Raw genomic sequence first — 13628 nt, 5'->3', positions numbered from 1 at the left:
AATCACTTGACATGTTAAGTAAGCATGGCTGTTGGTCAGATCTGACAAAATTAGCTCTATTCTGTAAGAGGGCAACACATCTGTTACCCAATATTACTCCCCAGGACATTTTAACTCAAATTTATAAATCAGGCAAGGTAACTCAAATCGGTGTCATAGAGAACTCAAGGAAACAATACGATAATGCTATTTGTTTGGGTGGTATACCCAAGGTAATACAGCAGACTGTGTTCAAATAAGTATTGGTATCTTCTTGGGGGACAAAAAAAGCTTCTGATTAATTTAGAAGTTCTTGCGTGTCTCATTCTAAAAGGGTGAGATCTAGTCTCCCTATGTGCTTTCACTTCTCTTTCTCCACCATGTCCAATTTTCTGCATATTTTGCAAGATGCTCCCCTTTGGTTATTGATTTCCCCAATCTAATTCTATGAGTCCTTCCATCTGTCACTATTTAACAGTCATTTAACCTTCTTTTTCTGGGGTTTCTAGGTCATTCTGGCATTGGTACTATAATCACCTTCATTTTCATTATCTGAAGTCTTAGAAAATATAGTCACAATGCATACAATGTAAAAACTTAAACTGGTGCAGTGGTGATACAAAGCACTACAATTAATCAACAAACAGAGTCAAAGATAGATGGACTGTGAATACTCATGATTACAATGTACTTAAAGTATACACTCAAGTTGCATCAATTGGTGTGAAACAATGGTTGATTCATTAGTGTGAACTTCAAATCCTGGTTGGCAACAGAAGGGGGAAACATAGTGACAGCAACTAAAGAAGATAAATAATCTATGCTTTATCTATTTGGCACTACAAACAGCATTGCTTTCTGCATCTATATTTGGGCTGCCATATGGGTTTTATACTTGTCCCTGAACCTTTGGCATCTATCACCAAAAAATAAGATTTTCTGTATCCCAGGGATGGAATTTCTGGGACATGGGACTCTCGGTTCTAAAACTAGGACAGTTGCTCATGCTAGCAGGACTCAAACATTATTCAGCATAAATTCTTACAAAGTTTGAAACAGAAAAGAACCATAAAGCCAATCATTTTATCAAGACATGATGAAACAAGACATAGAATAAGCTATCTGGGAAATCATGATCCATATTTTAAAATGGGCTATGTGCAGAAAAAGATGTCTATCTGAGAACTGAACCACTGGACCTACACAAAGGTGGAGACATTCGGATGGCTCAAACCAATACAACTGATGATCATGAGTTTAAAAAATATAGGAGGAACAAAATCTGGTGTAGATGAGAACAAGTCCCTATACTTTCACTTTTATACATCATCAAAGCTAAGCTCTCAAATTCTAAAGCAAATATCAAGATGTTAATAAATCTCTATTCTAATGGGTTTTACTGTCTTATTTTTAATTTTTTTTGTTATTTATTATAAGTAGACTATTGGTGACTCTTCTCGCTCCCCTACCCATAAAGCCAATGCCAACTGGTTGTTTCCAAAACAAATATTCATCATAGAAAATGAGTCCACTTCTATTAGTAAGGAATAAAACTTGTTTATTTGGGGAAACTTCAGAGGAATGTATGAACAGATTTAGCTAAACTCAGTGGAAGCATCACCAGGGACCATTCCTGCTCATGTATCAAAAGGGAAGGGCTCTAATGTATCCTGAGCAGTACTTCCCCAAATTCAGAGACACTGCTAAAAAATTGTATAGTTAAATATATTTGAGGCACACTGGGTTTGAAAAGTGTAAAACAGTATTCCTTATTATAGATTCCACATATTTTTAAAGATTTTATTTATTTTAGAGAAAGAGAGGGAGCTAGTGGGGGGAAGGGCAGAGAGAGAGGGAGAGAGAATCTTAAGCAGGCTTCACACCCAGCATGAAGCCCAGTGTGGGGCTAGATCTCCTGAGATCATAACCTTAGCTGAGTCAGACGATTAACCAACAGAGCCACAGATGCCCCTACATATATATTTTTTTTAGAAGATTCATGTGCAAAGGGCACATTAGGAGTTAGAAAACACTTCTCTGAAGCCATGTTCCACAAACTAGTTTGTGATATGTTGATGTAAATATAACAGTATGTTAAAATAGGATTCTGTTTTAAGTTCAGTTGAAGTTCCAAGACAATGGAAACCAATTAGACCTATATACCAAGACAAGGTGCTGGATTACCCCAATAGGACTTGTAACAGAGGTGTCTGAGTACTGGATTTGCAAACCCTAGCTGAACACATCTCTCTGTATTCTCAAAAAGATACTGGCTAGGCTATGAGAAAATTTCAGAGTTGAAAAGTGGGGATTTTTTAAAAAGATTTATTTATATTAGATAAAGAGAGAGAGAAATTAGAGGGGAGGGCAAAGGGAAAGGGGAAGAACTCTTGAGCGGACTCCTGGATGAGGGAAGAGCCAGACATGGGGCTCTATCATGACCTGACCTGAAATCAAGAGCCATATGCTTAATCAACTGAGCCACCCAGGTGCCTCCAAAAAAGCAGGAATTTCTTTAAAAATTTTTTTGAAACTTTTGCCAGTACTGTTTTACCCACATGGAAAAGGGTACTTCCCTTATGTCAAGCAAATGACAGGGAGTTCAGTGGCTCACTTAGGTAGCTCGGTATGTGCCCCCTGCACTTTCAGGGTCAGAGAGAACTGACTTCTGATTTAAACATGAAAACTTTAACAAATGAACTTTAATAAGTGTCTGAAGCTGCATGTTAGGTGGCTCAAGAAAAGAGACCTGATTTGAGGCTCTAACTCCAACTCACTATGAGAAAGCCAAAGACTCTTAACTCCATGGAGCTATGGAGGGCACTTGGAGGGCCAAGTGCAAGACAAAGCACCCTAGGACAGTCTTGGATCCTGCACTGTTGGAGGTAAGGAGACCTCAGCAGAGAAAAGTCCCCAGATGCCCAGGGTGTGAAGAAGGAATCACAAGTGTACAGCTTGAGGAGATGGATTTATCATCAAGAGAACTGCAAGTGAGAGGACCCCAGGTGCTCATGAAACGGCCTGCAAGAAGGGCCAACCTGAACATCTGCCACTGGAAGGACAAGCCAGCAGGTGTGCACCAGTCAAGCAAATGTGATCCTATCTCCCACTTCTCTCTTGTCTCCCCACCCAACTCACCTGGTGTGGGAATGGGGAGAAGATGAAATAATAAAGAAAGACGCTACCCGGCACACAGAAGATGCATTACTTATGGATGAATTTCATTCTTATCTGAGACTTTTCATATTCATAACTGAACCAAGACTTGTTTGGAGACTCAGGTGACCAGAGGACTTATTATTATTGAAAAGTGAGTAGCAAGCTCTGGGTACCCACTGAAATTTTATTCAGAAGCATAAGAATATCTAGTCCTATTGAGCCAAATTTAGAAAGCCAGTTGTGAGGAAAAAAATAAATTTGTGTTGCATCCTACCATGTAACACTCAACTAACATTTTATTAAAAGTGCCACTGGCTTCTTGTCAAGTACCTGAGGCTGATCCTGTTATTGGGTGACCCAGAGCCCTACTGCAAGGAGGAGAAAGGCAAGCACTGCCTTGCATTTTTATGGCACTTCCAAGTCCATCATCTCAGCTGATTTTTTCCCAGACCTATGAGGTAGTGGGATAGGTACAACTGTTCCCATTTTACAGATGGAAAAACTGAGTATCAATTCGGGGAATTGACTTAGCTAAAGTCTAAAAGCTCATGGACTGGCAGTTCTAACTTTAAGAACTCTTGTCATCCAGACTGCTTGCTCAGTGCTTCTTCCAACATATATGCTATTTTCTTTAAAGAACAGAATAAGAGGTCACTTACAAACACCAGAAATGATTTCTCTTACATGATTGGAAATATTTCTCAGTGAATAAAACTGAAATAATTATAGCTGTTAGTTTTTTTTAAATAGCAACATCAGCTTTGAAATAAAGTCAAGAGCAGCATAAAACAATATGACCCCAGGCAGAGTAGATTAAAGACTTTTTCCAAATCCAGGCTGGTTGCTCTTTATAGCTAGATGGATTTTGTTTTTCTTTCCTTAAATAATTTTTGGTGGTAGTGTGTGTGTGGCAGGGGAGGGAGGCTCTTTGATTACACTAAAACAAAATCTTGTGTACAAGTAACTCCTTTGGCATAAAGCACAAAGCCAATTATCACTTTTTTTTTCCTTCCATGTTTTTCCCCCCACTGGCACAAAATCTAAGAAAAGCTTCAAGGTGCAAATGATTTGCAGTTTATTTAACATCATGGTTATTTATTTTTATGAAACCTCATTATTGCTCTTTACCCTAAATTATAGATACATTCTTGGCTTCATTTCCCACTCCTCACAAGCCCCAGAATAGTGGTTTCTTTTCCCCTGTATTTCTAAATAATCTTCAGTACTTCATCAATCAAATATTTAACATCTCATAGATGATGTGTTAGACCAAGGCTAAGATCTGTGAAATCCAGTAGTTTCAGTCAGAACTTTATGCCTGTCTTGTGCCATTGGAGTTACTCCTATTTTCCCTAAACATTCCTTGAAGAGAAACATTCTTCATCTACATGTTCCAATCCTGTTTCTAGGAACTGAAAATGTGTTGTTGGATTGAACTATCCATAACTCTTTCAAGGTCATGTTAACATTATCCCTTTTTTAAGACAAAGCCCACTGAGCCTCAGAAAGGTGAAGTGACCATCCCATGTCATAGAGCTAGCTAAGAGAAGGTCAGAACTTGAACCCAGATATCCTGAGTTCCAGTATCTATGTGCTGATACCACAGTTCCTGTCTTTAGCTATCCCTTCCATAGAATGTACCTGGTAAGCTCAAAGCAACAAAGCTATGGTTAGTTTGTTTACTTAACCCAATGAATAAAAATACTTGTTTTTAAGAAACAGAACTCTAACTTTCTTCTTGGAGAAAAGTTGCTTATGCCAATAAACTAATAAGAAAAAAGGGGGTGGATAAAGAACAAATGAAAAGAGAAAGGAAGGAAGGAAAACAGGAAAGACAAAGAGAAAAAGTGGGAGGGGATAGAGAGAGAGAGTAAGGAAGAGCATTCCATGTTACCAGGTCAAACTGGGTTTGAACCCTCCTTTCTGGTTTTATTTACCATGTTATCTTATGCTTCCATTACACTGGCCTATGCTATACTGGCTACACTGAGGATAAGGAACTAAAAAAAAAAAAAAAGGGATTTGTATATTGCTCTTATATCCTGCAACCTGCTAAATTCACTTACTAGTTCTAGTAGCTTTTCATAAATTCCACATTTGTATTTTCATATAATTCAATTCAATTCCATATTTTCAAAGTAGATGATCATTTCATCTATGAATAAAGACAGCTTTTATTCTTCCTTTCCAGTCTTTTTTGAATTTTCTCCCTTTCTTTTTATTCTTGTCTCACTGCACTGGCAAAAGCTTTCAGTACAATGCTGAGTAGAGGTAGCAAGCATGGACTTGTACATTTTTTTAATAACAAAAATAATTATTTGGGGCGCCTGAGTGGCTCAGTGGGTTAAAGCCTCTGCTTTCGGCTCAGGTCATGATCCCAGGGTCCTGGGATCGAGCCCCACATCGGACTCTGTGCTCAGCAGGGAGCCTGCTTCCCTTCCTCTCTCTGCCTGCCTCTGCCTACTTGTGATCTCTCTTTGTCAAATAAATAAAATCTTTAAAAAAAAAAAAAAATAATTATTTTGCATACATTGGGTAAAGCCTAGGGAAGCTATAGGTGAGTAAGAATCAGTCCCCCACTTAAGGATTTCATGACCTGGCTGAGGACCTCTTTCAAAATGTGTTAAGATGGACAACCAAATAAAACTTAAAAGATAAACCAGGACATGTCCTTGAATAATAAAAATGACAAGAGCAGCAATAGGAGCCTTAACATTTACAGAAGGATTGATGCAAGCCAGGATCTGTTGAAAGTTCCTGAAATATATTAACTCATTTGACTCTTGCACCATATCCCCATTTTATAAGTAGGGAATAAGAGACACAGGATAAGTGACTTGTGTCCCTATAGTCAGTGTTCTTAAGTGCTAGACTAAATTGCTTTCATCTTCATAAACAGGTATTGACTGTCTACTCTTTGCTAATTACTATGTCACTTTCAATTACTTTAATTATTATAATAATCTTATTTTATAAATGAAGGAACTGAGGTTCTGAGAGTTTAAATGACCTCTCCAAGGTCATTCAGCTAGCACAAGTCTCAAACTGAGGTGTTCTGACTCCAAATTCAATAGCTAATATTTATATAGTACTTTGCAGCTTACGAAATTCATGATCACATTTACATCTTTTTTTTTTTTAAAGATTTTATTTATTCATTTGACAGAGAGAGAGATCACAAGTAGGCAGAAAGGCAGGCAGAGAGAGAGGGAAGCAGGCTTCCTGCTGAGCAGAGAACCCGATGCGAGGCTTGATCCCAGGACCCTGAGATCATGACCTGAGCCGGAGGCAGAGGCTTTAACACACTGAGCCACCCAGGCGCCCCCACATTTACATCTTAAAATGGCACTTAAAGGAATTGAGATTTTGTTCATGAGGCAAAGGAGAACCTTGGTCAGTTTTTAAGAGAAGGGAAAATGTGAAAGAGAGAAGAGGAGTTTCTGGAAGGCCAGGGCAGCACTGCGCTAGATGGATTTGCTGGGGCGAGTGTATACACCCAGGAGTTAGGAGACGCTGCAACAACTCTTAGGACAATCCACATTCACCTCTGAACCTCTGAGTTCTTTCCTCCAAACTCATTGGCCAGTCAGGAAAAGTCCTGTTTTAAATAATGTTCTAGGAGGGAACTCCCAGAAGAGCAGAGATAATAAAAGTATTTCTTATGTCACTTCTTCTCCCTGCATTTAACTTTCGGGAATATTTTTGTTAACTGAGAAGAGCACACCAAGGAACCATTATCACTGATACAAGGAGAAAACGGACGGTAGATTTCCTCAGCCATGTCCTGTCAGTGTCAACAATTTAACTAAACATATAATAGTCATAACCTCATCAGTGTTAAATTTTCTACGTTTCTGGCACATATCTCTTCATCTCCCTCATTAAGTTTATAGAGTGTTCTTTGGTACATTTGCTCGGTATGAGGATTTCAGTTTCAACTGGCATATATTGGAGTCAAACGCGGGAAATGATTTTGCTGCCTTAAGTAGTTAGCAGAATAAGAGAACACAGGAAACGGACCAATGCCCAAAGCCAGGTACTTGGCAAATAACAGCAGATAGATTTGACCCCATCCATCTCAATCCTGGCCCATTCACCAGGGGTGGGTCCAACAAAGGTAGGCCAACCAAGCTAGAAACATGAACAGTTATATTGTTTTCATTACCGTCCTTGCTGCTTGTCCTGCATACTCTCCCCTGCTCAAGGACTCCCTTCATTCAGGAATGGAGTCTTGAAGTCTTCATGATTACACTCCCACCAGGGTGGTGACTCCAAACAAAATTCCCCACCCCAAATCTATCCCAAATTCCCTTCGTTTTATCCTCATTTTAACATGTTAGCATTACTCAACTAGGTCAGATCAAAATGTTTGTTGCAATATCATTCAGGCAAATATTTAAGGGATAGCAAGCTTGATGTGATTTCATTCCCAGGGGTATCTACATTTTAAAAAGGAGGACCCATAGTCAGGAATGTCTTAACCTATAGATGAAGTTAAACTATAGAGTACCATGGAGCTTCAGGCTGGGGGCTCTTCCAGCAGCCATCAAAAATGCCCTGTGAGAAACAAGTTAACCCCCCATCAGCATACTTAGACCTCAACTCTCCACCTGTCCCATAGGGATATAACCCTGACTTGATAGGATTATTATAATATAGGGATATACTATGACCTCACAGGATTACTGTGGGGATTAAACCACTTGGTTAATCATTGTTACAAACCTCTCAGAAAGCTATAAATTACCGTGCAGAAGTGAGAGCCTTCTAGTGACTTTTGAGTTTTGCCTTTAGCCACTTGATCTACCTCCCCTGGGTCTGAAGAGATGGGAAACCCCTGCACAGTGAGTCTATTTCAATCAGATAGGATTGTGACTTCTAGCTCTACTATTTGCAGGCCTCAACTACAGATCGGTTATCCAAGCTCCAATTTCTCAACAACCCACAAAAATATAGCCCCAATTTTTTGGATGGGTTGAAGAGCGACTACTTTTACCACTGGCAGCAGAGACTATCTCAGACCTATTCACTAAGTTGTCATACCAACACTGTGTGAACCAATAACTGAGCCAAGAATGTGCTTCAAGAAGAAAGATAAAACTTGCCACTATTTCACTTTGAAGGAGAGCTCCACTCCCAACCATAACAAATCTTTATATTTTTATCAAGAATGGGTTTCACAGCACTTCAAAGCCTGTTGTCTTCTTCCCAGAATATTAGGGCATAGTGTATACCTTCTTTTACTACCTCTCATGCCTAGTTTCCTTAGAATATTAGGGGTCTACTTGATTCTCTGTAAGTAAATAAATTCTAGATATTTGAGGGGTATTAAATAATGGGGAAATGAGGATTTCACAATTCCTGATCAAAATGTCACTGAAGGATAGTACTGAAGAATATCCTGGGACATTCACTTTATTTTACAGAGTGGGCTTAAAGCCACATACTGGAGTTATGAGGCAGATCTGTGGATGGTGTATCCACTCTACCATACAGTGTCCCTTCCCCTCTGTTGTGCATGGCATTGGCACTAATACAATCAGAAGGTGTTCTTTCTTTTTAACTTGTTTTTCCATTGTTCTCTAGAAATTAATAAATAAATAATGTCCCACCCATATTTTAGTCTTCTTCCCTTCCCACGGTTTTCTCATGTTTCCTACTCAGGTTTCAGGTCAGTGCTATGAAATAATAGGCCTTTAACTCAACACTTTTGCAATGACCAATGGAATATATGAATAAATGGCTGCTCAAGTACCTGTCACCAGCCCTGCTGTGGTCTGTTTGCAGAGACGCCAGTGTTCTCTGTCATAAGATACAACCACAAGGACACTGGGGAAAATGGGGGTGTGGAGGATAGCTCAATGGGCCATCTGCTGTCTGTTCTATGGCCTATAGTCAGTGTGCATGCTCTGAGAGAGAAGAGAGAAGGGATCTCACCATGGGGATGGGAAGAATGCTGACCCCTGCCAACCATCTCTGTGGTGGTGAGGCTGATGACAGCATGCAGAGCACACAACTCTGGCTCCATGCCAAACATCTGGGCTCAAAACCAAGCAACCAAGTTGTTCAAATCAAAGAAAATCTAATCAACAAATATTTTCAATGCCTACTATGTGCATTCAGACAGCTGTGGTTAGAATAGATGACATTTGAGCCTTCCTGAGCCTCCCAAATTCCACTGCTCTCTGTTCCAGATGCCTGATATTATATTAATCAACTATTCATGTTTTGAACTGAGCATCTGTTGGCATATGCTGATGAACAGACAAAATGAAATGTAATGAATTATTTCTCCAGTACATTAATGGTACTCTTGTCAAGCTCCCTAGAGTGAGGCTGAGGATAGTTTACCTCAAGCCACCGGCCATTTCTAAGATTGCCATCCCTCTTGCTGTTTCCTGCTCTATCAGAATGCAGAGAAGCTAGGAGGGCCATGCTCCCTCCCCTAGCTTCACGGAGATATTCAGGTGAGGACACCACCAGAGGCAACATCTTTCTGAAATCACTGGTTGCCTCTAGGCTCCAAAGCACTCAATGCCAAGAGGGAACCTTGTGCATAATTTGGCATCTGTGGTGCTCCAAGAACAAAGGATATAATATCCCTTTGTTTCTGGACATCCTAAAGTTAAAATGACATCTTGGCTGACAATTATGATTCTGCATTCTTTTATAAATCATGTTATTTCTGAAAGAAGTTAGAGCAGGTGAATGAATAGTCAGTTGCCTCATTTCTGGCATCTCTCCTATGAGGGCTGCCAGGGCCTTTACTAATATTACCACCAAGTATTATAGTCATGAAATGAATAAAGTCAAGGGATTTGCTTTTAGCTTGCTTTAGGCCATTTACTGTTTTCATTCTTCAATAAGGAGAAACAGCCACTGAGGTGAAGATGGGAAGACCTCTCCATATGTGATGGCAGTCTCTGATTTTTCGAGGTCCCCTAGCTGTTGTCAAATAGACTTTGTATGCAATTCAGTCAGTAGAATCATGCTTGCCTTCCCTGCTTTCACAATGACCTCTAAGTTACTCAAAGTCATTAGGTTCTTCCAGAAGACTCTTCTCCTCCTGGCACTATGGCACCAAGGACAAGGACCTGCACAACAATTATGACAGGGAGCTTATGGATAATGAAAGAGGAACCACTAAAACTAGGCTTGCTCATAAAACTCCCAAATGGAAATTAGAGGTAGGAGAATCTGGAAATTAAGGTGTCCTCACCCTAAGGTTTGTGGACCCATTTTTAAAAGTGTGAAATAGAAAACCCCATTGGTCGTTTCCCTTTTAAACTAGCTCTGTCCACTAGGGAGGGTGATCTCTGCAGCTGGTCTGCTCCATAAGCCACCAGTTTTCTTACTGTCTATGCTCACCTACTTAAGAAAAAGCACATTAAAATGTGTTTTTCTCAGGAATTGCCACCTCTAATTCTCTGCTTCCTTTCCTAGGTACATGAATAAAACTGGACAACCCACAGGAAAACCAAAAATTCCCATTGTCCAGAGACTATGCTATTCTGGACAGTGCTCTGAATAAAATTAGAAAAAGATGCCCCACTGGGAAGATGCACCTACAGACACATAGCTTGGCAAGTGGAACCTGGGCCAGATTTTGATCCTGCTGACTAGCCTCCTTGGTGTATGGAAATCTGGTAGTACTATCTCCCCCCTAAAACCAGAAGTTGGATTAGGTTCTAAATGGCCTGTCTCTTCTCTTCTGAGCTCTACTGTTATCTCCTTTGCTACAGAAAATCCCCCAGATATCTTTTCAAGAAGAAAGCTTCCCAAACTACTTCATCAACAACAAACGTTTCAACCCAAAATTCCAAACTCCTTTTATATTCTCAGCCCCACTCCCAGCCCATTAATGACCTCACAGAGGAGAGTTGGGGAGAAGGGTGAAGTATATCTATACCTCCTCTTGCCTCTATCTACCTCCTACTAATTTTGTTGCTTGCACACTTAACCTTGTTCTACCTTTCTCATTTGACCTTTTACTACAGTTCTCCACTAACTCAACTTTTTTATTACCAGCTTTGCTCGTCTACCCCAAAATGGAAAGACAAAAATTCTAAAGCCATAGTGCTTATACTCTTCCCATGCCAACTCCAACTGTGGAATTTTGTAACCCAAAGCTGACCCTAGCCTACATGCTGGAATTTCTTTACCATTGAAGGACTATTTCTGCAAAAAATTTTGAAGTTGTCATGTTCATTTAAAAATTAAGATGATAAAACACACACACAGCCATTATTTGTAAAATGCCTACAGATGATGAAGAGGAATGCATATCAATATATACACATGCATGCAGATGAATGAGGGAACATATGTGTATGTGTCTACCCAAGGAGGCTAAGAAGAACCTTTCAACTGAAGAACGTGATTAAATACTAAGGAAAATGACAGGAATCAAGAGTGATTTCAAATTTCTTGTAGCTTTTCCTTCTACTACTCCCTCTAGACATTAAAAAAAAAAAGGGGGTCTCAGGACTCCATTTAAATTTGATACCTAAATTAGCTTCAAAAAAAAGTCACATGGGTGGCAGATATGCAGGGGTTACCAAGCAGGGGTCTCATTGTGGTATGAGAATGATTGCTAGCTAGAAAGGGGGATTTTCTAGTCCTCTTCTGGTATTGCTTAGCTAAATAAACTCTGACACCTCTTCCTTTCAGTGCTTGATACCTTAGATTCTTTCCAGAGTTTACTAGTGTTTTATGGTTATATTAGTTAAAAGTTATGTGGATATTTAGAATAATGACTACCACGTCCATGATGACCACCAATGCCACCACCATTATCATCCTGAATTCTTTTCTTTCTAGAACAATTTGCAATTGACTAGCTATACCTGTACCGTAAAGAAGTGAACAAAAAGTTGATTTCCCCAGTTTGCAAGGAAGAATAAAGGTAGAACTTTTAGTGGCTTACACAATAAATCTGAGTGGTGCCAATTTCAAACTTCACAAATGTCAAAGAGCCCAGTGAAAGACTGTCTCAAACTCTTATGATGGAAGACCCTTCTATCTGGGTTTCCACAGTAGCTATCAAGGGTAATAATGGAAATTCCAAGAAAAACTTGATCTTCAGAGAGCTTGGGCTCTTCTTATGGTCCTGAGTTTGGGCCAGGTGCAGACTTTTCAAATGCTTTCCAAATACTCCCTAACCTAACAATTTGAGACATTCAGTGCTCAGTGTGTCTCCGTTTCACCACGAGCACTCATTCAACTGTTTACACTGCATATAACTTAAAGGTTGGATATGTCATTCCTCCATTACACAAAAAATTAGACTCAGCTTCTTAACCGAAAGATACCCTAAATAAGAAGTTCATCTTTTTTTAAATATAGAACACTTCATAAATTTGCAAGCCATCCTTGCACAGGAGCCATGCTAATCTTCTCTGTACCATTCCAATTTTAGGATATGTGCTGCTAAAGCAAGCACAAGGTCTGTTTGAGAGACAGAATGGTAAGTGGTAAAAATCACAGGTTTTGGAATCACAAAGACCAGCAAATAACTTTAAATATCTATGTTAAGAGAGGGTAGCACCTGAGAAGACCCAGACGTGTTTTTTTCGGATAGGTTATTCTCCCCTTACCTCACTGGATACAGTTGTTGGCACATAGATGTACTCAATAAATATTTACTGAATAAAATTAATCCATTCTCATATTGAATAAATCTACTTTCACCTGAAGGGGACTCCATAATCTTTAAGTAATGTGATACTATGGTCCTTGCAATTTCTTTAAGGTATTGTTCTGGGTTTGAGATATTGGTGTCTTTGTCCCACCTCATCCATAAAGCTTCCCTGACAGCTTCAGTCTACCTTACTCTCTTTTTTCTGACTCCCTGTTATACTTATTCCAGGTTCCACTCACTCTGACACATACATGATATCTTATCTTGCCATGTAAAATGTGTTTCATAAACACATCATCCTTCCTAAGACCCTAGAAGTTTTTCAAGGGCAAAGGCCATGTTTGATATTTATTTTGTATGTCCCACAGCACACAATACAATATAGAGCCCAGAGCAGGCTCTGAACAAGTACCTGTTAAATTGAGTTACATATTAAGGACTGCATTCCATTGCCAGCGATGACTTTGTTTCAGGGAATTATCAAAAGGCTGTATTCACCACTCATTTCACCCAAATTAAGCCCATGGGTCTCTATACTTGAAGCGCTAGTTAGGAAGCAGAGGATCAGAAAGCAGCTGCTTACTTTCAACAAAGAAGAGATTGCATTTCAGCAACGGATTGCAGGATTTCACGTATTAGTCACTAGTGACTCTTGGACAAACCCTTTGGTGTTATCAGGAATAAAACGTAACCAAGAGACATGTCAAATATCAATTTCCAATTACTTTTCTGTAACGCATTTCTGCCACTTGGGAAAACTCCCAAGGGATCCATGGCTCCTTATCAGCTCAGATCAGGCTTACCTTTCAAACAGGTAACACTCAGCAGCACCCAGTTCAGCCTCAGTACT

General features: G+C 39.6%; 1 protein-coding gene and 1 non-coding gene across 3 annotated transcripts in view; both read right to left on the bottom strand.

Moving 5' to 3' along the window:
• Positions 1-13628, bottom strand: part of LRMDA (leucine rich melanocyte differentiation associated) — a 1048937-nt gene that overhangs the window by 167538 nt on the left and 867771 nt on the right. The window lies entirely within an intron of this gene.
• On the bottom strand, positions 12474-12580 carry LOC123393020. The gene has a single exon (XR_006607723.1). It is a non-coding gene; the product is annotated as a U6 spliceosomal RNA (small nuclear RNA).

This window comes from Mustela putorius, unplaced genomic scaffold (genome assembly GCF_011764305.1).
Source record: "Mustela putorius furo isolate JIRA1106 unplaced genomic scaffold, ASM1176430v1.1 tig00000698_pilon_pilon_pilon, whole genome shotgun sequence".
Classification (NCBI taxonomy): domain Eukaryota; kingdom Metazoa; phylum Chordata; class Mammalia; order Carnivora; family Mustelidae; genus Mustela; species Mustela putorius.
This window is presented reverse-complemented; position numbering and strand designations above follow the sequence as displayed.